This window comes from Lemur catta, chromosome 1, assembly GCF_020740605.2.
Source record: "Lemur catta isolate mLemCat1 chromosome 1, mLemCat1.pri, whole genome shotgun sequence".
Lineage (NCBI taxonomy): Eukaryota > Metazoa > Chordata > Mammalia > Primates > Lemuridae > Lemur > Lemur catta.
This window is the reverse complement of record NC_059128.1, coordinates 90424252-90448509: the sequence shown is the minus strand read 5'-3', so window position 1 is coordinate 90448509 and position 24258 is coordinate 90424252. Positions and strand designations below refer to the sequence as shown.

Genomic DNA, 24258 nt, shown 5'->3' with positions numbered 1-24258 from the left:
ATAGCAAACATTTTACATTAAGTCCAAAGAGCGAGAGCAATGAATCATGCCAAACCAGACTGGGCTAGGTGGCCTGTTGGACAGAAAGGTGAAGCTCGTGCCTTCCAAGCTGGGGACGATACTTCGGGCTGCCTAATTTTGCCTCCTCAGCCAGCTCTGAGCTCTTCATGTGGAGAAAGACATTTTCCTCACATAGACAAAAATACTTTTTTTCCTTGGTTGAAAGTCATGTCTTTTGGACTGTAGGATGGTTCCCAAAATAACCCCGTGTCAATTCCATATTCTGTGAGCCACAGATTTTGCTATCTGGGGGCTCCTCAACAAGATGTGAATTGAGCAGAGTTCATTTAGCTTTGTGCACAGGACTCAAAAAATCTGTTAACCTACAGATCTTTCACTTAGACTCTCTCTGTGGAAAATTTAAAACTATAAGGCCAGGCGTGGTGGCTCACGCCTGTAATCCTAGCACTCTGGGAGGCCGACACGGGTGGATTGCTCGAGGTCAGGAGTTCAAGACCAGCCTCAGCAAGAGTGAGACCCCGTCTCTATCAAAAATAGAAAGAAATGATTTGGAGAGCTAAAAATCTATATAGAAAAAATTAGCTGGGCATGGTGGCGCATGCCTGTAGTCCCAGCTACTCGGGAGGCTGAGGCAGTAGGATCGCCTAAGCCCAGGAGTTTGAGGTTGCTGTGAGCTAGGCTGATGCCATGGCACTCACTCTAGCCCGGGCAACAAAGTGACACTCTGTCTCAAAAAAAAAAAAAAAAAATTTAAAACTATAGAAGTGAGAGAAAACTAATCCCCCAACTTCAACAATTGACAACCCATGGCCAATCTTTTTTCTATTCTCATCTTCCTCTGGTTTATTTTGAAGTAAATCCTAGATATAGCATTTCACCCATAAATATTGCCGTATTATATTGGCTTTTAAATAAAATAAAACTCGACACTATTCTTTGGACTGGAAGAAGAGGTATGTCTTAGAGAACCCAAAACAAGTAGTGTTCCTTTGGCTTTTTTTTTTTTTTAATAGAGTCTCGCTCTGTCACCCCAGCTAGAGTGCAGTGAGGTGATCATAGCTCACTGCAACCTCAAACTCCTGGGCTCAAGCGATCCAGCCACCCGAGTAGCTGAGACTACAGGGGTGCACCACCTCGCCTGGCTAATTTTTTCTATTTTTAGTAGAGATGTGTCTCACTCTTGCTCAGGCTGGTCTTGAACTCCTGAGCTCAAGCGATCCTCCCGCCTCAGCCTCCCAGAGTGTTAGGATTACAGGCCTGAGCTGCCGCACCAGGCTTTTAATGGGAGAGGCTTTGTTGCCAGCCACTGAGGGGACTTCTTCAAGCTTGGCCCCGTGTTGTCCACAGGAGGATCTGGCAGTGAGATCTTGGCATTCATAGTTTTAGTGTGCAGGACAGCGGGACTCCCCCGCCCTACAGTCCTAGCTCCACTCAGGCACTGCCGTTAGCTATTATTGCTAGAGTGAGTTCAGCAATATTAGTGTCTTCACTCCTCCTTGTATATACCTGTATCATGGTAATGGCTATAAAAATAATACTTGTTTCTTTCAATGATCAGATACCTTTAAATATAGAATATCAAAATGAGAAATATTCTAGAGACCACTTAGGGGGAGGGTCTAGGAAATTGTTTGTGTCCATGTCCATTCATATGTATTTTTTTCCTGGGAAGAAGATTTATAAATCCCAAAGTGGTCTTTTGCCTCCAAGGGCCTCCCCAAATGACCTCCAAGGTCCAGAGAGTTTTAGTGTCCTGACCTAGATAGATCCTTAGGTTACCTGGCAAGTTAATAGCAGAATTGTCTCTAGAATACAAGTCTCTTGACTCACAATCTGGGAATCCTGGTCCTAAACCTGCTTTTACTGGAAATGTTTGAAAATCATACATAATCAAGCATTAGAGAGAAAGGAGGTTGAAAGTGGTGAGTTAAAATAATGTTTTGTATGATTCTCAGATGCTAAGCTAATAAGACACATCAATGTGAGGCAATGGTAGGTATCATTTGCTGACAACTGACTTGATTTTTCAGAGTAATAATAAAGCATAAAAATAGAGTCACAGCGTTGGTCCTGGATTTAAGTTTTACTAAAGTTTTTATATTCTCCTGTGGTCACAGAGAGAAATGTGTCAAATGTAGACTTCAAATATAAATCAGGGGCATAAAGTTTTGACTTTATGTAAGTAATTGAAAGCCCATTATTTCCCTGGTGAGGATCCATTGATGTTAATTAGAAAATTAATATTTACTAATTGAGAGCACATAGAAGGGAATTGCTAGGCTTCAATTACTGGACTCTGGAGCAGATTTCTGTGCTTTGTTTCTATTACCCAGGACTAGGGCTTGCAGTGTAAAAAACTGGGATAGCTTCTTGCTTCCAGTTTTTTCTGTCACCCACACCCCAACCACATCCTCCTGCTAATGTTTTTTCCTTTTTCTACAAGGCCTTTTGCCCATCCTCTCCCTGAAGTGGCCTTCTGGACTTGGGAGGGATGAGGAGGAGGGCTGGAGAAGGCAGGAAAAATACTTTGCACCTGCTCAGCAGCGAGGAAACATAATGAAGGTCACCAAACAAAGGGCAGCTCCCTCCTCCCCCTCCCTCAAGCTCACTTAATCCTCCTCCTCCGACCAGCCCTGCTTAGCACCTCTCCAAGCAGATGTGTCAAGCTTTGTCTGCTCTGCAGAGACAAGGAGGCATTGTCCTTTTTGTTTGGGGTCATGGATCAGAGTCTTCCGCTTTTTGCAGCCGTTGTAGTTAAGTGTCAGTTGGCAAAGGTATATTTTATATACTCCAATATAAGATGTAGTGAATAGCAACATTCCACTACGTCTGCAGTGTGGCTTCAACTTACCTTTTACTTTGTCTCTCACCTAGATCGTCTGATCAAATTCAACCACTTGGTGTTCCCTTTATAGGCTTGGATGTTCACCCTCAACTTGTGTCTGGCTGGAATCAATTCCCTTCCCTTCCCCATCCCAATGGTCTAATTCTTCTTTTGGGCTGGCCCCAATTCCACCTTCTTGAGTCTCATAGTTGAAAGTTATCCCTTATGCAAAATCTCATGACACTTTATCTGCAAAGATCTTATGATGGTTTATGCACATTGTATCTTCCCTTCTCACCAATTACTTTTCAGGTAGAGCCCTTTCTTGTTCAGCTTTGTATCCCAGCCTCTCCAACTCCAGCCACCAGTTTTTTTGGGACTTGCTCTACTGAGTATACAATACTATTTTAAAACTTACTGGGGGAAACTGCGTGTATTTCCTTCTGCTGTGTGTGAGTATACATTCTTGAAACCTGCCCCCCTAGGTCTTTACCTTGCAGGACAAAAGTCAGGTGCAGAACCACAGATACAGTGGGGCATTCTTAAAGTCCACTCCAATAAACCGCTGCTCTAGGTTACTCAGATAATGGAATGAAACAGGGGTGTGAAATGCTGAAAGTACCCTGTGATTGCAATGTCGCTGAGCCTTTGACTTGCACGGAAATGATGAAGTTGTATGATGTGTGGGTGTCACTCCTCACTTCGTTGGCCTACCCTTTGGAAGGATGAAGTAGTGAGGACAGAGACAAGAGGGATAAAGACACTTAAAAGGGCACCTGAGTTGTACATCCATGGAAGGCAGTGGACAGCAGTCTGCCATCATGGTGCTTGTCTTCACTCAGCAAGCCATTAAAATGTTGAAACCAGGAAACGCACCTTCCTGCCTCCCCCTACTGTTTAGGAATCAATGAAGAAAGATTGTTCTCCTAGAAAACAGATTCTGTTGTATATGTTGCCAGCGATTTCCCCACGTGTTTTTCAGTGTATTCAGTGTTTTTCAGTGTAGGCAAAGATAATAGATGGGAAAAGGAATTGAAATAATTGACGTGAGATTTTGCAGCAGTTGGACAATGTGCTTTTTTTATATTTTATGTAGTTTTGGAGGACAGGTTGAATTCAGATATTTAAAGGTAATCCAAAGATAGGTGATGGCAAACTGTCCTCACGAAACCTTTGTACTGGAACTCATCAAGTAAAAACATTGGCAAATTTGCACTTTTTGAACTTTTTGGAGTATGTTTTCCATGCCCGGCTCCAGGTGGCTGGGGGAGGTGTTCTAAGCTCTGCAGATAAAAGAAATGGCCTCCAGTGTGAGCAGGAGGAGAGAAGGGGGGAGTGTTTGTATGATCACCAGTTAGAACATTCAGAGTGAGGAATGTTGAGTGGCTTGTAGACAAGGAATGGAAGAGTTTCGACAGCCAAGGTAAATTAGGGCCCTCCTGCCCATCAGAAGTTTTCAAGTGATATTAATTCATTACATTTTTGTTTATTGTTCTGTCCTACTTGGCTGTAAACTCCCGAAGGGGAGGGACACTGTGTCATGCTCATGGCTCATCTTTGTATTTTGTGTTTTGGTATTTCCATCACCAGCACACTCTCTGGCATGGGATAGAATCAGCAACTTTGCTGAATTGAACCATTCTGTTGCCCCCTAGACCAGATGTGCACGGAGGGCTGAAAACCTTGCGGTTCAACTTGGTTGCAGCAACAGCAGCCTTCAATGAATGGGTGATGGATGAGAGTCAGTGGATTCAAGTAGCCAGCTAATTGTAAACTGGACGTGTTTTTCAAAGATAAAAATAGCCCCCTAAGATAAAACCACTAGGGCTTCCTTTTGAGTTTTCCTTGAATAGAACAGGATAATAGTGGCCCGCTGGAGCTCCTGCAGGAGGCAGTGACTGCAGAGGGAAGCCGGGTGGGCTGGGATGGCTTCTACATCTGTCTCTTACCCCTTTTCAACTGAGAGGCTGGGTTGAGGCCACACAACCAGTCCTGACTTGTTCCCCCAAGGGGTGGTGCTGCTCTTAACAGGCAGAAAGGAAACAAAATTCACCAGGGCCCTTTCTACTCAAAAGCTTCCAATTTTGAATGGCACCATTCCAAGTCAGGTGCCCACCTGGCATGGAGGTGGCAGCCTGTTCTAGCAACTTCTGCCATCAGAGACCACTTTGACCTGTGACCTCGAGTTAGGGGAGGAGTGGTTAGTTGTTTTAGTTGATATGAAAGATCACTGCCAGATTAACGGACAGGATAAGGTTTTCCTTGTTCGGCTATATGGATTTTCAGAACGTAAAATTTCCTGACAACGTTTATATCTGTCCTGGTTTTAAAGAGAATTTCCTGCCTTTGTTTTTCCCTAAGCAGACTAACCACTCACCTGCCCAAGTGGGATCTGGCCTTGCTAGCCTCGGAAGGCCAGTTAGTCTCAAAGGAGACTTGCTAATGGCTTAATTGTTTTGTTTATTCTGCTCCTCACAAATTCCTACAGTCTCATTTGCATTACGAGAAGAACTTTTTGAATGTCTTGGCATTTCCTTTGGTTTTGAATAGCTCTTAAAGTTTGCCCTTAATGTTTTTCTGAAAGGTAGGTCGAGCCGTTTAGTGATAGGTGTGGCTTCCTCTAAACAGGGGTTTTTCTTAGTGTGTGATGGAGAAAGTGAGAGAAAGGGAGAGAATTTTAAAAAATAAGCGATATACTCTTTATCTACGTGTACACACCAACTATAGATTATTCTGGAGGCTGATATTTATGATTACATTTATGTTCATATACTTTAGGTCTGGAGGTTAAAAGATTAATGTGTGCAAGAGAATGGGGATATGTAGCCAGACAAAAACTACACATTTACAGAGCTGCAGTTTGCTTTTCAAAATGTGGAAATAGGGCAAAGCTTTATTTCTTCATCTATGACAAAAAAATTCCAAGTATAAGACTATTCTGATTCATGTAGTAAATGCATTTTTATACTTTTAGTATAAATGAGATTGTTTAGATTAAAGAACTTTATAATGAGCTAGGGCGGTAGTTCTTAATGTGAGGTGGATCTGACTTTGGGGAAAGGGAAATGTGAAGGCGGTTGGTTAGATCTCAGTGTGCTGGCTGCCTTATAAAAGAAATGCTTGCTTTTTCCCTGCAGGCTGGAGTTTGGGGGAATTTCAGAGCTGAGAAATCATGCGATAGATCTTAATGTTATAAATCACTCAGACAAATACAGGATAAAGCTATTTTGGGAAGCGGTTGTGATTATACAGGATTATACGGTGATAAAGAGTTTTCAGCGGCTCTTTCGGTTTCTGAGGGTGTTCTGTGCTTTGCATTCTCAGTAATTCCCACAGAGAGAGACCAGAGAGCCTTTGAGGGGTTGGGTGTGCTTCTGTAAATTTAACAGTTTTCCATGCCACTGAAAAAAACGAGAATCTGTTATTGGAACTAACAATTACTGAGAACCCACTCTGAACTGTCCAGCATTTTTGCCTCCTGTTGAGATAGCTATTATTATTTTGCCTGGTTTATAGACAAGGAAACAATAAATGAGTTAGGTACCTTGTTCAAGTTCACGCAGCTGGAAAGTGGCAGAGGAGGGATGTAACTTCTGGCTGACCTGAATCTAAGGTCTGCTTTGGAGAGGAGCCGTCTGTCCCTGGACACATATATGTTCAAGTTGTGGGTCCACGGTCTAATATCCAGAACATCCTGTGATATTATTAGAACTGCAGAACTTCATGCCCACCCTAGACCTACTGATTCTGAATCTGCATTTGAACAAGGTCTCTAGGTGATTGCAAAGTACTAGTGCACAGGAACACTGGGGTCCAAGTGAGGCAACATGACTCTGAACATGTGTCCAGAGGAAGTCTGATGGCTGCTCTCGGAGATGGGATATCATCTTCCGAGGACAGGGATGACGCCAAATATCCAAAGCTTCCAGGGATGCAACTAACCATTGCAACTAACTAATCATCCTGCTCAGACAAAAATTAAAGGGCACTGAAGGAAAATTTTCTCTTAGACAATTCTGGAGTCAAGCTGTCCCCAGGTAGAGGCACAGAATAAGTGGTTGTCTACGGCATGCTAGGACAGCTCTCAACCCAAGGTGTCTCCTCCATGGCTGCTGTTGCTGCCACACTTTCTACCAGTCCTGATCCCCCTGAACTAGTCTATCAAATCCCCCACAGAGACCAAGAACAGCTTTTGTCAGGCCAGAGAAGGGAGAAGGAGATCCAGAATGGGGAATATCAGTAGCATGAAAATAGAGAAGCGCTTTGAAGTGAGCCCAGCCTCCAGAACACTCCAATCCTGACCCGGAGAAAGTACACTCTACCTTTTCCTCCTCACTGGTTTTCCTTTTAGAATTCCCCCAGGCATTTGTGCTGGAGACAGTCCTGTCCTTGTCTGTTCTCCCTGCCGGCTCCTCTTGGTTCCCAAACTCTGTGAGTGTATCTTTCCAGGCGCTCCCTTTCTTTTCACAGCTGTCACTCCAGCTTGATTCACCATCGTCTTACCCTGGGACCATCACACGAGTTTTTTAAGTGGTCTTCCCTCTTTCCTCTCCTGTAATTCACAGAAACAGCATGGCCAGAATCATCTTCCTGGCTGTGCACCTGTCACTCTTGCTCAAAAACTCTCAGCTCCTACTGAGAACATTCTAAAGCCCCAAATGCACTGCTGTCTCCGTTAAACCTATTGGCAGGTTGCCTCCGTCCAGCTCTATTTTCCAGTGGTCCTGAAATATGTGAACTTCATGAGGGCTGCCTGAATGCTTTGCCCCTGCTGTTAGGTCCTAGCACCGCGCTCGTACACAACAGGTTCTCAATAAATATTGAGTGAATGAATGAGCTTATTGTCCCGTTGATGTTTTATTCTTCACCTAGAATACACTGCTGGTCAGGCCATTTTCCATGACTGGACTTCCCTTCCCTCTCTTGCCATTTGTCTAAATTCCTAGAGGCCTAACTAAAGGCTCATTTCCTGGAAACCTTTGCTTTAGCTCATAGAGATCATTTCCTTCTTCTTGTCATAGAGTTACTTTTCTGGTACTAAATTATATGTCATCTTGCGTTGCTATCTTGGGGCCCCAGTAGACTTTAAGCCCCTTGAGGTCAGAAATGATTCACATTTTTTTGTACTGTTCAGAATTTACCATGTTTCCCTTTGGCCTTCCCACATTCCTGCACGCCCTGGTCGTTCCTGGGTCATGTGGCAGCTCTTTCCCAGCACTGTGTCGGCAGTGTCGGGTGTGATGGGCGGGAGTGGGCCAGGCCTCCCCTCCCCTCTTTCCTCCCAGGAACACATGTAGTCACTGAGGGCAGGTGCTCCTTTCTCTTTGTGTCTTTGGTGGTTTTTTGAATGGTGGATGCTATAAACTTTGTTCTTTTGAATTTTACATTCTTTTCCTTCTCCTGCTCAGTTCTTACAACTCCCATTTCTGAATTCCCACAAGTGTAACCATAGTGAATGAAAGCTAATGAAACTGTGACTCAGTGTGTCCTCTAGCTAGGGTGTGGAGGTAAGCCAGCTGACAGTGGCAGCAGATCCGTTCACCCCAAGGGGAGGCAGGAGCCTGCCTGATGATCAGCAAAGAAGGGGTTCCCCTCATTGTTTCCTGGTACTAGTGGAGCAAATTTTTTAACTCTGTACTTCATTTCCTTTTTTAAAAAAGGGTGTAAGGATAGTTTACATTCTCTTTTCTAGTGGTGATGCACTAAATATTAATAAGAAGATTATAAAATGCTCTGGGCGGGCGCGGTGGCTCACACCTGTAATCCTAGCACTCTGGGAGGCCGAGGCGGGCGGATTGTTTGAGCTCAGGTGTTCGAGACCAGCCTGAGCAAGAGTGAGACCCCGTCTCTACTAAAAATAGAAAGAAATTATATGGACAGCTAAAAATATATATAGAAAAATTAGCCGGGCATGGTGGCGCATGCCTGTAGTCCCAGCTACTCAGGAGGCTGAGGCAGGAAGATTGCTTGAGCCCAGGAGTTTGAGGTTGCTGTGAGCTAGGCTGACGCCATCTCTAGCCCAGGCAACTGAGTGAGACTCTGTTTCAAAAAAAAAAAAAAATGTTCTGGATACTTGATGCTGGCTGAAGCTCTGTACTAGGCGTCCCTCCTTTCTGACTCTGTTGTCACCCCTCAAAGTTAGAAGCAACTATCCACATGACAGTTACCACATTAGCATCTTTCTAACAAACTTATTCAAGTCCTGGCTCACTGAACTTTAGGGAAACCATAACATCCTGTTAAGGAAACACTTCAACCTTGGAATCAATTGAGTAAGGTTAGAAATGTTTCAAGAAAACAGACACATCTCAGCTTGACGTGCCCAGCCTCAAACTTGCATATCTATTAGTCTGGGAGGGACAAATGGTGGATGTAGAGTGCTTCAGTTTTTGTTTCGCAGAAAGTTATGTCATCATCATGTAGAATAAAAATCACAGAATGAAATGAATTAGTAATATGCTAATTGAATTTGGGCAGGGTAGTTTGCCTATTTGAAATATTCTTGGCAAAATTTTTCATCATCCTCCTCCCTAATTGGCTGAGTAATTTAAAGAAGGCTTTTCAATTGAAATTTTCTGAATAAGGTTCAGTGTACCCTTTTGTACATGGTAGGTTGTTTGCAGTGCATTACTGGGAGTTAAGGAAAGACACCCTTTTCTGCCTTAACCCTGGGCTGGAGGAAACACAGGAAACACAGCTTTATCTGGAAGCATGCTAAACACATGATTATATCCATTTCACATGCAGTGTGACAAAATCGTCTGTTAGAAAATTATGATTGCAAGTAGAAAATAATATAGGAGGCATATATACTTATATATTCATATGAGAAGTTATGAGAGGAAAATTAAATAATTACTAACTAATAATTACTACTTATAATAAAGTTTCACATTTTCCTCTGCCTGGGTATCTTCCCATCATACCTAAGTCTTAGGTAAGTTTCAAGATCTAACCTCAGTAAAATCCCATCCTTTGAGACCCCCAAAACCTCCCAGACCTTCCTCTTTCATGTGCCCATGGGCTCTTGTTTGAAATGTTCTCACATCATGCATCATGGCTTACCTGTGTTAGACCCATAGAGATTTTCTGTCTCATTAAGATGTTGAACTCTAGAGAGAAGTGGTTTCTGACCTACAGCCAGTGGTCTTGATCTAGCTTAGCTGCGGTGCTTTTTAGAAATATCAACCCTTGGACTCTATCCTAGACCAACTGAAATCAGAGTTCCTGAGAGTAGGATTTAGACGCAACTGTATTACTTTTAAAAGGTTTCTGGGTGGTTCCTAAAAGCAGTCAAGGTTGAGAGCCACAGTTGGAAGATATTTAGGAATTGTTGGCTATGCCATAATTTGGTACAGCACCAAATACGAGCTGATATAACTTTTTCCAAATGGACAGTTAATGGTCCTAAAAATAACTTTTTAAGAAATGCACTCTTTGTCTTCTCTCCTGAAGTGCCGCCTTTATTTATCCTCTATTAAATTTATATCTGTAATTTGTTTCTGGCCTTTTCTGTTCCGTTGATCCTTTCCTCTATTCCTGAACCAGTTACCAGCAGCACACTGTGTAATTACTCTAGTTTTAGAATGTGTTTTTGTGTTTGTTTGGGCAAGGCTCCCCTAATTATATTCCTTTTTAAATGAGTTCTTGGCAGTGTGTATTCATTTACTCTTCCAGATAAAATTTAGGATCCATGTGTCAAAGTTCCAAAACAAAATCTCTTTAGAACTTTGGCTGGAGCAGCAGGGACCCTGTGGAGCAATTTCAGAAGGTGAACATCTTTGTAACTGAGACTTCATATCCACAGACATGATGTCCATCCCCGTCAGCCCTTCCTTTAGGACTTTCCATACATCTTTATGCTTTTCTTTATACAGTCTTTTCACATTGCTTACTAAGTTTATTACTGGCATTTTATAACTTTTTTTCCTAGTTTGAATGGGATCTTTCCTATAACACTGTTTTTTTTTCTTTCAAATAACACTATTTTTTGAAAATGTTAATAATTTTATTCAGATTTTGGTCTTATAATTTAATGGATATGCTATGACAACCCACAGAACTATAAGAATCTCACTTACCTGAATGTGAAGGGATTTTAGCATTCTGATTCATTCCATTTTTTACTCTTTTTTTGAGACAGGCTCTTGCTCTGTCACTTGGGCTAGAAGTACTGTGGCCTCAGCCTAGCTCACTGTAACCTCAAACTCCTGGGCTCAAGGGATCGTCTTGCCTCAGCCTCCCGAGTAGCTGGGCCTACAGGTGCACACCACCATGCCTGGCTAATTTTTCTATTTTTAGTAGAGACGGGGTCTCACTCTTGCTCAGTCTGGTCTCAAACTCCTGAGCTCAAGTGATCCTCCTGCCTTGGCCTCCCAAAGTGCTAGGATTACAGGTGTGAGCCACTGTGCCCGGCTGTTTTTCACTCTTGATTCAAAAACATGAAACAAAAGAAAGCGATTTCTCCCCATGTGTCATAGTGCAGTTTTCTTCAGTAACAGAGTGGCTTGGGTCATCATTCTGAAGACTTATGGCAGGACTGGCCCCTGGGTGCAGAAGGAGCTGGTTCTGGAGCTGAATGTGGCAGGATGCACCCTGCAGCTTATGCTTCTAAACAGATCCCTGGTAGCGGACCAGATGTTCGGTGATGCACCTCATCATCCTAAAAGTCAAGAAAGCACAGTTAAAAGTGGAAGAGGAGAGCCTGTAGTTCCAGCTACGGGGGAGGCTGAGGTGGGAGGATCTCTTGAGCCCAGCAATTTGACTCTGCAGTGAACTATGATTGTGTCACTGCACTCTAGCCTGGACGACAGAGCGAGACCCTACCTCCAAATGAATGAATGAAAGTGGAAGAGGCAGAAAAATGTCTTAATTCTGCTTAGCAGAATGAGGGATTCAGAAGTGGGAGCCAGGCCTTAGCTTCTCATCTCTGAAGGAAAAAGAACGATTCTAGGAACCAAATAATTCTAAGAGCGCTTTGCAAACTATAAAGTGATATTCAGATGTATGAGGAAGTACTAACTGTGTTTTTAAGTTACATTTGAAGGACTTCAAGAAAGTAAGCAATGTCATTGCTGGATAAAACCTGTTCCTTCTACCCCAGAATTCTTGTCACAGCTTTAAAGGAAGTTTTATATGCAGGGCAGAGAAAAGTAATAGCAAGATAACTGTTTAATCCAGAAACATGTCTAAACCTTGGGGGTTCTGGGAATTGGTGAATGTACTGTATATTCTTAGCATCCACAGGCTCAATACCCCTCCGTTCCCTAAGTGTGGGCATGGGAAAAGTTAACAATGTTCCATCCCTGCTTCTTCTCCCTTTGCATTTCCCTGTCTTTCCCCAATCATCTTATACCACAGGAAATAGAAAAGTACTTAGGCGATACTGTTTTTTTGTTAGCAGAATAAAAGCCAAAGTTAAAGGTAAAATGCTGAACCAGTTGTGTTCTAACAAGCTAGTGAATCAAGTGTTTTATGTCAAAAGAAATAAAGTATTCTGTGTACCCAAGAAATTAAATTACTTTTCTCATCTTCATATTTCTACATTGTATTCTGCAGCCATGACATAAGTAGATGTGTCCTTTTTTTTTTTTTTTACAGCTCATTCAGCATCAGAAAGATGTCCACTTTTGAATGTGGATTTTCTTCTTAAAGAAAAGTTTAGGAAATTGTTAGGAAACAATTCTGTATAAATTAAGAATAAAATCTGTCCATGAAGCTGAAGGACTTGTTATAACTGGGAGGAGTAAAGGGAGGAGACAGTAACAATTAGAGACTTCCTAATATAGAAATAACTAGGAATTCTTAGAACTAATATTTTATTTAGTGTCTTTGGTTTTATACCACAGGTGAATTTAGATGTCAAGATGGTTTTACTGGTGAGTTCCATAACACCAGTTCCATAACACCAGAGATAGACAGTTCTTCTCATAAATGTTTTTAGAGCAGAGAAAAGGAAAGATTCTGAATTTTTTTCCTCCAAGGTGGATAAACCTCAATTAAAAACATTTTACAAGGATGGCACAAGAAAAGAACACTAGAAACTAATTCCACTGTTTAGCATGGATGCCATCTCATTTTGGAATTTTTTGGGGGGAGCTTTGGAGATATCCAGACAATACCTGCTATTTTTGGGGGTGAGAAAACTGAGAGTGGGAGTGGATGAATGCTTTCTCCAAGGTCATAGTTTGGTATAGCTCTAGACCCATTTCCTGAGTCCAAGTTTAGGGAAGTTTGTTTCTTGACTCTGTGGAGTCAGAACTGCACCCCTCTCGGGGAAGGGGGGGAATTTGAGGGAGTGCGTTCCACCCACATGCTTTATGAATTGTCTCCCATAATCTCACCTTTGCCCACTGAAAGAGATTGTACTATCTCCATCTTGCCAAGAAAAAGCTGAGCCCGAGAGAGGCTAGGGTGTGCTGAGAGTTAAACCTCATTCCCAGAACCAATGCTTTTTTATACTACTTTTCTTTTGCAAAGATCTGCAATTCGCTTAAGTTTTTATCCAATTTAAATACTTCAGCTGCCTTTCTAATCAGTTAACTTTTCTGTGTACCGTTCCATGATTGCTTTGGCAAAGAGCTTCCAGTGGGCTACATGTATTTAATATACTGTGGCTTCTGAAGTCCCCTCTCTTTAGGGAGAAGTGGCTCTTCTGTCTACCTGATTTGTCAAGACTCTTTTCTCTTGATATCTTTGTTTCTTTATAAAAAGCTAGGCGTTTTAGAAATTTTCTATTTTTCTTTCCAAATAAATTACTTTAAATTATTTTGCAAGCTATGGCCATATCCCATCAATATAAAAATAGATGAGTTGATTAAAAAAATGACATGCTAGTTTGGGTTCTTAGTTCTTTGGTACCTATTGCCTATTAACTGGCTACTCTTAGGGCTGCTTTTATTTATTAAATCTAAGTATTATATCCTTTTTAGATTTTTCTTAAATACTTCCTTCCTGATTTTATCCCCAAACAAAAATCAAACATTATAATGTTAGTTTTAATTTTTGCTTTAAATGTCCAAGTAAATTAGAGAAAAAAAATAGTAAAAAGGGGAATGACCTCAGAAAAGGCAATTACTCGAAAAGCTGATTGTAAACATGTCATTTGATGCGATTGTTATTTGATGCTACACATGGTGAAAACATGGTGAGGTTACCGAGAACCATCCCAAGTCTTATGATATGTTTTCACGTCTTGACAATTTTCCTCCTCCCTCCAATATTCTTAGGAATTAGACCATCTAGAGAAAATGTAAGAAGAACAGAGGACATCATGGAAATAGAACCTCAAGGAAACAAGATTTTATGTGAGGAGTTTGCTTTGCTTAGTTTAAATGTCAGGGTGGATTTTAAAAATTCTTAGTTCAGAAGCCCTTTGATGAGTTAAATATAAAGGCGAGGAAAAACTGTCTTTCTTTTTTAGACTTTAAACTTTGCTCAGTCCTTCTCTCCCTTGTATTTCTACATTGTACCTCTAGCTTTCATCCCTGGAGCTGAGTGTGGAGCCCCCCTCCCTCTGAAGAATACAGCAATGACCCCTTTTTCCTTTGCAGAAAGATACTTTGCAAATCCAAGTACACTTATTCCCATTCCCAAGTATGTTTATTCCCTCTAAGTTCCCTACACTGAATTCTACTATGCATATTTTTCTTTTGTTTTGGTTGCCATGTATTCAAATTATAACTTTCTCCAGTCAGGAGTATTTAGGAAGTTGACTATAGGAAACAGAAGAGAAGGAAAATGGGGGACAGAACAACCCTATTAGGAGAGAGAAAAATGGATGAATCAAAATAAAGAACTGCGACTTGGTGATGTACATCGGTAGTCCCTGCTGCTCGGGAGGCTGAGGCAGGAGAATTGCTTGAGCTCTAGAGGTTGAGGCTGCAGTGAGCTATAATTGTGCTTGTGAATAGCTACTGCACTCCAGCCTGGGCAATATAGCAAGATCCTGTCTCTAAAATAAAAAAAAAATTATAAAAAATAAAAATGCCTATGACAGGAGCCTAACATCCCTAGAGCTGCCCTTCTATGTGTTTTGGGAGGTGCTTTGTCCTAGAGGAAGGTGGTCAACAGAAGGCTGGACAACTGTGGGTGGTAGGGGAGTGGACTTGAGAAATACCAACTCTGTAGTACGGAATAGATTATGTAAAAGATTTTCCACCTCAAGTAACCAAGGTATCTTATGTTTCTGTCTGCACTTGGGAACCAGAGGTCAGTCAAACATTTGGTTAGAGAGCCAGGCATAGGGAAACATGTCTCATTATGCATAAAATCTATATCCAAGCACTGTGAATTCTATACTATCCAGTAGAAGCACTGGAAAGGAAGACCCTGAAAGGTTTCTGTCTATCGAGGGCTGATAAAATGGAAGTTAAGAATTTAATACCCATTATTGCAATTCAAGATGAATAAAATGTCATTGACATTTTCTTTATAGGGTGCTATTCTTAATGTTTAAACGTCTGGTTTTTAATGTAGATGAGACTTCCGTAGTTTTATGCCTGCCTTTGGTTTTCTTGCACTGTTTTTCCCAGAGCATCCTAAATTTTTACCCAAAGGGTTTTTCTGGGACCTTGCTCCTCCTGCCTATGGGAAGCAGGTACGGGTTATCAGATTTTGGAACTCCCTTACTGTCTTTCCCAGATCAGCAGGCTCGGTGGTCAGCAGGCCCAGCACTCCGAGGGCCCACGGAGACAGGCCTGGGTAGGTGCTGAGGACATCCTGGGAAACATCAGTGTTTTTTGGAGCAAGCTTAGGGGAAGGTGTTCTAAAACCACAGAGGAAACAATTTTCTCTCTGTTCCCCACTTCACAATTCAGCAGATGACGTCCCTTCGTGGATTTATAGTAAACATAGTTCTCTCATCGACCAACAGGTTGAAAAGCTCAGAAAGTTTGCTAGGCACAGCTCTCGGAGTCAGGAATGTCCTGTGTGCTGAGTAAGACATTTCCACTCCTCTTTGAATCAAAAGGAAAATTTCAACACTGACCTAGTTTACGTGGCTACTATGAAAAATTTCTGTTAATGAAAATAGAAATTCAGTTGTAAATAGAGGCAGCTCCAAATTCCTGAGCAATCTATTCATTTTTTTTTTTTCAAACTTAAAAAAAATTCTATTTGCTTTGCTTCACAATGCAATTGTTGCTATGGGGCCGCTTGAGTTACACCTAGTAGCTGAATCTGCAAATACCACAGAGCTCACTTCCTTCAGAAGGATTTTGTTTGATTAATTTATACTCTTAGGTGACATTTCTCAGTTGAGTAGGAGGAAGGAAAGGAGCTTAAAAACCACATTAGCCACATCATGGATGGGGGAAATGTAGGGAATATGTTAAAGTGATTTGCCTTATTACTTAAGCGAAGATATTTCTAAGCTTAGATTTTACTTTGTTCTTTAAGAACTTTATGAGCAAGATATTTTTGACTACGGTAGTTTAAATGTTCTTTTAAGTCTGGTACTGTAGGCTAAATCTCTGCTCTCTGCCAAATGTGAAATAGTAGAACAGAATAAAACCATGTGCTTTACATTATACAACGTGTATCTGATGGATATTCATGTTTAGAAAAATCACGATCAAGCTCACTGCTTGTAGATACGGATAACACAGCTCCTTTGCCAAACAGAGGTGATTTCATCACGATTGCCTACCATTATATATTTTATTTTTCTACCTGTAGTAAACTTGATTTGGTTATACTTAAAAGCAAGTCAGTGGAAATTTGTAGAATGGAACTCTGGTTTGAGTCCTGGCTCTTGTAATCTTAAATCAGTTGCCTCAGTTTTCACATCTATAAAATGGAAATATTCATAATAATAGACCATCTCCTAGGGTTGTTATAAGGATCAAATGAAAAAATAAAGTATCTTGAAGTGTTTCGTAAACTAAACCATTTAGTAACTGTAAGGAGGGGGTTCTTGGGGTGTGCTGTGTGAATCACAGGAGGTACCAGAGCATTTTCACGTGGTCCAACACATGTCCAAAATTCAAGTCCTATTAAAAACACATCGTTTTAAAAGTAAAAGACACTTACCATAGCATTCTGAGATCTCGATTCAAAGGGACATGAATAAACGTTATATAGTTTTGTTTGGTTTTTTAATCCAGGAAAAAACTTCAACGTATTTCTTTTGCTCTTGCTATGCGCTGGGAGTAGTAGGGGAGAGGGGTGGCGAGTGGGAGTCACTGCAGAACTGGTCCTTTTGTGGCATCAGAGAGAGCGGCGTGCCACACAGCCAGGTTTGCATCCGGGAAGGAAGGCATCAGGACCCTTTTGGCAGACAGCACTGCATGTACTCTGTGACACTCCTAACATCCCTCCACATAAATCAGGGCCACACACAGTTTCAAGTGATATAGGTTCTTTCCCACCATTCTCAAGGGGAGTCATTTGAATGCATCAGTTTCCCTGCTGCGCCCTTATCCCCGTCTCGCCTGCCAAAGGTAATTGGGAAATAAACGCTCAGGCTGCTTAACAGTGGCCGAATCTGGGGCATGAGGTGTAATTTAAATTTAAGTCCGTTGTAGCCTCCAAGGAGCTGGGAAAACAGGTGGGAGACTTTTTCAAAGAGACCCAAGAGCAAGCATGGCCAGGTCTCTTCCACTTTACCAGCCCTGGCTTATGCATGGGATAACGGTGAAAATCGGCCCTTAACAGTGAACCGCATGGTTTTATTATTACTCACATTCAACACAGATTTGTTGATGTAGAAAACAGGTCCTCCTGATGTGGCCACTGAATCATCACTTGCTTCTTTCAGAATCCCTAAAGTCTTGCATTCTGATGCTACTTGGCCGATCCCAGCTCGTAACCTGGGCAGCCCGTCCTTGCCAGGTGGAGTGTCTGAAAAGGGGTTCAAGTAATTTTAACAAACTCTTTGATGATCGTCCACCTTCGCTGCATACCGAGAAGAGTACATATAGCTCCCAAGTTGTGCCAAATCTTGTTCTTTCTTCTTTTTAAATTTTAACATCAAATTTGCACTTTGTTTAATAATAAAAATATAAAGCCATGAGCTATGTAAGGAAGGAAAAAGGTCATCGTCAGTGGGCCCTAGGAGCCACTGGGGTGCCCTTGTTTTTCTCTCTCATAGTTTCACCCATTGGGGTGTGAATGTCCTTTTTGATCCAGTCTTTGTATTAAATCCTGACACTAATACATTTGTTAAAACTTCCTCAGGAATATTGTAAGCAAGGAAGAGTTGGTGGATGTGATTTCTGCAAAGAAGCTTCCTTTGCCTGCTTGGCAGTGTCCTTCCGTGTTTCTGAAAGTGTGACCCGCAGATGACACATATAGGTGGACGGAGCAAAGTGATGGGGACGTGTATGCCATTCTGATAAGTAAATAATTCTAATAGTCCGTGTTGAAGGACCAGCAAGTTTCTCACAGATTTCCTACTGTTCTTGACCCTGCCCGACTGAACCCAAAGACCCGGCTGTGTGACTAGCATGGGCTGCCCCTGATTTCTGTGTATTCATCTCAACGGAGACTTACTAAGCTTTGGAGAATATTTTGATGAAGCTGGTGGCAGTTTTATTAATGCCATCTGACTCTACTTTGGTCCTGTAGCAGTTTCTGTCACTTTGTCACCAAAGAGGGAGAGAATTCTGTTACCACATTGGAAAAAGATGACATTTAGTAGCATTTTCCTATATTCGCCTCAGAACTCTTCTAAAACGGTCACGATTTGAAGAGCAAGGCATTCTGTTGATTTTGGTTAGCTCTGAAACTCGGGTTGCTTATTCTAATTTGAAATTATACTGCCCATCATAAGACTGAGCAAGATGAGCTCACAGAAAGCTAGCGGTCCCCTTGGCCCCAGCCTCTGCCTTGGTTTCGTGGTCCTGCTAGGCTGTGGTCTCTGGGGAGGCAGAGGCCCTGTCTTGCACACCACTTTTTCTTCAGGACTTAGTACACTGCCTAGCATAGCATAGGTGCTCAGTTTGTTGAGTTAGTTAATTAATTGGTTAATTAAATGTGTGAATAAAAAATGAAGTGTAAAAAGAGATCCTGGGAGCAGCTGCAACAATAGGCAACTCCCATAATCGGTTGCATTTTTTGTAGGGCATCTTTTCCTTGTTTGGTTGTTTGGCTTTTGAAGGCCAAGGATATAGGGAAGATCCCATCAGACTCCAGCCTTCGTGTGGTTGTTTATGATCGGTGGACAGAGTGAAGGTGTCCTTTCCTCCTCCTGGCCCACACCTCTCCTGTTGTGCCTTGGGTGTCACTGTCAACCACCACTTTGTCCACTTGTTTCAGCTGTTCTCCCGTACGCAGCAGATACCCAGTATTGGTGGACATTAGGATTATTTCCATTTCTATTAAACACTCAGGCTAGTATTCCTGGTGAGGGGATTCTTTGAAGCAGGGTCGCTGGTTCCTAGCGTATGTGCATGCAACACTTTGAGAGGAACTCCGTGATTGGCTTCCAGAATAGTTTTGCCGGTTTACATGCTCACCAAAGGCATAGAAGAGTGGAGAGTTAGGAAAATAAGGTAATATTTTGGAATTATTGGAGGATAATTTCAAGTAGCCAAAAACTGTAATTGCCGGAAAGCTCACAAAAATTTTGAGGACAAGAGATTCTTTGTATTTTTTTTACATCTGCCATCACAAAGCTGACTGATGAGTGTAATTGATCTATTCAGCCAGAAAGTCACTTACCTTTCATACGTTTCCCTGTTACCTGGGCATGTTTCCAGGGGGTTTCAGAGGAAGAAAAAATAGCTCTTTCCTATGAGCATATGCTGGTTCCAAAGTCTTAGATACACGGTGGAAGCTCAAAAAAATATTTACTGAGCTAACTCTTTTGGTTCAGCTTTCAACTATAAACACTGTAAGAATAAAGGGGGAAAAGGGAAGAAAAGCTAGAGCTGGAAGCAAGGTGGGAAGACAGTAGATCTAGAAGGAAGTGGGGAATTGGTTTGCTCAGAGGAAGGATCCCCACCCACCAGTGGAAGACAGGTCCAGCGTTGTGTGGTAGAGTTGTGGGTGGTCGTGTAATAGCAATTTCACAATGTGTGTAGAAGGTTGGTGACTAGATTAGCAAGTAGAGAACTGGCAAAACTGGATACTTAAAGCAGAAACTCAAAAAGCAAGATGTGGAATTGGGATATAGGATTTCAGAATTTAAAAATTTCTTAGTGGATTGTCCTTAGATTGTGTTTACTAAGCAACCATCAGCTTGTGAGATTGCTAGATATGGCCAATCCATATAAATAAAGACCACCAAGTCTTCGTGAAAAGGAAAGAAGAACTTGGAACTCCTATCCCTGTCCAGCACAACACCTCGCTTTTTTTTTTTTTGAGGAGTACAGGAAGTAGGGAGCTGTTAGATTTGTCTACAAAATAGGAAACACCTGATTAAAAAACAGTGTGGGGCCAATCTTAGCAATGAAATTGGCTCCATCCAATAGAATGGCTGAGAAGTTAATTTCCAAAATCTCTCCAGTTCAGCAGTAGCATAAAAGTCTGACCTAAGTGATGGGGAAATTTAGTTTAGGTGGCTTTAGCGTCAGGCAGTCAATGCCAATTCTACTGTGGATTTATGGGATAGGGAATGGTACAACTAGACATGCCTGCCACTGGCCCGTTGTGCTGTTCAGGCTAAACTGTGTGTCTAGTGAGAATGGACACCACTTCCCCTGTGGCAGATAATGGAACTCCTGCATCAGTGTTCTTACTCCTGGTCTAATTGCAAGTTACAATTTGGAACTATTGGGTTTACTTTTAGTTTTGAGAAGGCAAATGTGTTTGTAAGAGTTATGGAAAAGCCCAGAATTCATTTCCTTAAATTGGCTACATTCTTGGACATGGTAATCCTACCACACACTTTTACCTGAATTCTCTTTTTCCCCGTGACTTTGAGCAGGTGATTTAACCTCTCTGTGAACACAGCTCCTCACCTGCAAGACGGAAATAATGTCTATGTTACTATTTCCACTCCCAGGGTTGTTTGAGGGCATAAAATGCTAAAAGAGGTAAAAGCTAAAGTATTGTAAAATTGTAGGACCACTTTTTGCTTTTAAATTTAATTTTTACTCATATGTCAATTTTTATCTAAAGACTAGATTCTGGGCTAAGAAAGAGAGCTCTTGGACTTCTTTCTACTCCATTAGCCCTTCTTTATCCTTACTTTAAAATTAGTCTTCCTGTTCCCTTTCATCTCCTTTGAACATCATCCCTGCCCTGCAATAATAAAAGACAGCTACAAATAGTGAGATCAAACTGTGAAATTATAGAATTGTAGAGCCAGAACTAGCTACATGTAAAGAGAAAAGCAATCTGGTTGGAATAATTGTCATCAAGGTGAAAATGACCGACAGGTATAGCTTTAATAGGGTTATTTTTAGAGATGTGCTACTAAATTGTCAACCTAAGTAAAATCCAGATTGTGAAAGGTACATGAGGTATTGATAATATGGGACTCGTTTCTTTCTAGCTCATAGTTTTTCCGGTGGGGGAGTGATATGTCTATGTAATTTTGCATTAAGAAACAATTTTGGGCTGATGTTGACAAATTGATTGCAATCTGTAGAAGAGGAAGTCTGTCTCGTCTTTCTCTTGCCATTTGTATATATTGTTCCACCTCTTCCATCTCATTCTAAATATTGGGCAGTTACGTGGTTCCCAAGTGTTCCTCTTCTGACTTGTTGCTGACTGATGTGTTCCCCAAGTTGTAGATGGGGATTTGAAAAGAAAGGTGTTTGGGATTTAAAAGGCTTGCCACTTAACTGCCTCCACAATTGTAATAAGCCCTACTGTGGACTGGACAAAGCTGCTTTTAGACCTTTCAAGGTGTTTTTTATTTGTCCTACTACATCAGGTTGGCAAAGTTCTGTAAAGGGCCAGATAGTAAATATTTTAGGCTTTCTGGGCTATACAGTCTTTGTCACAACTACTCGATTCTGCCATTGTAGCACGAAATCCTTTGTAGACAATACATACATGAATAAGAGTGGCTGTGTTCCAATAAAACTTTGTTTCCTAATAAAGCAGTGTGTCAGATTTGGCCGACGGGCTACAGTTTGCTGATCCCCGTCCTACATTATTTCCCACCTTTATGATCTTCATGATGGGACAGATGCATTTATAATACTCAATGAAATGGAGAATGCCATTGCAAATGCCCTCAGGTTGAATCAAGGATAGATTTTTAAAACAGTCTGCTTAGGAATTTACCTACAAAAGACTGTATTATCATAATTTTCAGTACTTCCTTGCACTGTGTACCTATACATTGAATTAGGCAAAGGCCTGGCAACAGACCCTGGGAATATTTAGGGATATTTACTTTTCTCAAGTAATTCTTTTACATGCGTAGTCTGCCAGTTTTTACATGGTACTGTCAATTTAAATTAATGCTGCTGACCTAATGCCAACCATGTTCCACTCTTAGGGCTGCAAACTGGATTAGAGGAGGAGCAAGGAGGGACTAGGAGAGGGAATTTACCTTAAATGATCCTTGAAGTCAACACTCAGTACCTAGAGAAGCTCTTGCTGCTTGAATTTTAAGATCTTCAATTACAGTACTTTGATTCTTAACCTTAAAAAAGAAAAATTCTCCTTCAACCATTTCAAGCCATGTGGAATATCTATTACTGCTTAGGAATTTGCTGTGGTTTTTCATTGATCGTGGCCCCAGACTCTGGAATATGTATTAATTTATCTGGGCAGAGAGTGCAGAAATCCACATGCAAAATAAAGCGAACTCTATGCTGAAGCAGAATACTGAAGCTGGGAATGATTAATTCTTAAAAAACGAACCATCAGCATTAATAACTATTGAATTCTAAGAGGGTATTTTGCAGTTTGCTTCTTAAAGTACTGAGGTAGTCTGACTGACGTCCCATTTAAAAGTGAGAGTTTTTCCTCTTCTCCCCATGAACAATATTTGTTTAGAGTCATTGGTAAATTATTAATCTGCATTCCAGTGTTTCATGTCTGAAATACCAGTCCGCCCTGTCCACGGGGATTTGATCTCAGGCTGTAATCAGCAGAGGGTTCTGGGAAGTGAGAATAGCTGTGGTTTGCTCTTTTAAAGACCTTAAGAGAGAATCAAAAGTGGTGGTTATACAGGAAGTAGGCCTGTCCAGTGTTTGACAGCTGGCACTTTCCATATCGAGTCATATGATGCCGTGAACTTGGAAGGAAGGCTAACTTGTGGGAAAGTTTGGGTGGGCTTTCCCCCCTCAGTCTGATTTTCAGAGGTCCTAGAATGTTCTTCAAAGTGTTCCTGCAGCTCTTTTGAACGTATGTCAAAATCTCTTTTGGTTTGGAGCTCCCCCAAATGTTTATATTCTGAGTCTTTGGTCCGTTTCCCTCCAACGACACACATTTGGGGCTGCTATTTGGACATCTAATAAACTGAAATGGTAAGATCCTCAGGATCTCTGGCCCTGGCTCTATACCACTTTCTAGCTGTGGCATATTAGGTAGGTCATTTAACCTCTCTGATTCTCACACTGAATGGAGGTTCGAACAGTGTCTACACCGTAGTGTCGCTTGAGGATTAAGAGGAATAATTCATGGGACCTGGTCTGAGTCTTGTCCACTAGACAGTAAGCTCTACAGGGGAGCTGTATTCTCAGTGCCTAAAGCTGTGCCTGGCATGGAGTAAGGAGCTCAATAAGTATTTGTTAAATTCATAGTAAGCATTCGGTAAATGTTATGATTGATATTAACAATATTCTCAGACTTACTTATTTTACCCTCATACTCAAGTTCCATGTTGAGTCCTCCCGCTTGCCTACTGTTGGGGACAAGAATCTTCATGGAGGAGCTGTGGTGTCATTGACGGAGGGCTCCGTTCAAGTTCTGATCCCACCCTGATTAGCCATGTGCAAGATTATTTAATCTCTCTGAGCTGGTTTCCTCATCTGTCAATTGGGATAATCATGCCCCCTGACAAGATTTGAGAGGTGATACCTGTCTGCCTTAGTTTTCTTATATATGGGTATAAACAATCCCAGTGCCTTACTCTGTTCCCAATTTCTTGGATTTATTACATGCCCTGAATGCTTAACCCTGTAGGCACTGGATGCACCACGCCAGAGTCATTGCAGATTGCCCAGTAGGTGGAGGGCTGGTGAGGTCCTCTCCCCAGGGGACAGCCACGTCTAGCAGGTTTGTCACAAGTGGCCGATTTTCCTCTCCACATTGATTAAAACGTCTGTGTTTTGATCAGGTTCATTTCTGAACAGCTGGAATTGTGTATATCCTTTAAGTAACCATCACTTGTCATTATAAAATACTACCACTAATACTACTTCATGTCGTCTGAAATGGAGAGAGAACTCACAGCAACACCGCATCTAGACTTTCACAGAGCTTGTGAAAATGAACTTTCTGATACTTCCCCCCGGTTTGGTGCAATGCCTGGTCAATCAACAACCAATGAAGGGAAGCTCCTTTTC

At 41.6% G+C, this 24258-nt stretch overlaps 1 protein-coding gene and 1 long non-coding RNA gene across 2 annotated transcripts in view; one reads left to right on the top strand and one right to left on the bottom strand.

The window, feature by feature from the left end:
• MYO1E (myosin IE) overlaps positions 1 to 24258 on the top strand; it is a 195320-nt gene that overhangs the window by 11136 nt on the left and 159926 nt on the right. The gene's annotated exons all lie outside the window — the stretch shown is intronic.
• LOC123623371 lies at positions 17667 to 22372 on the bottom strand. The gene is made up of 3 exons (XR_006729842.1): positions 22296 to 22372; positions 20682 to 20748; positions 17667 to 17686 (listed from the first exon to the last, which is right to left on the bottom strand). It is a non-coding gene; the product is annotated as an uncharacterized LOC123623371 (long non-coding RNA).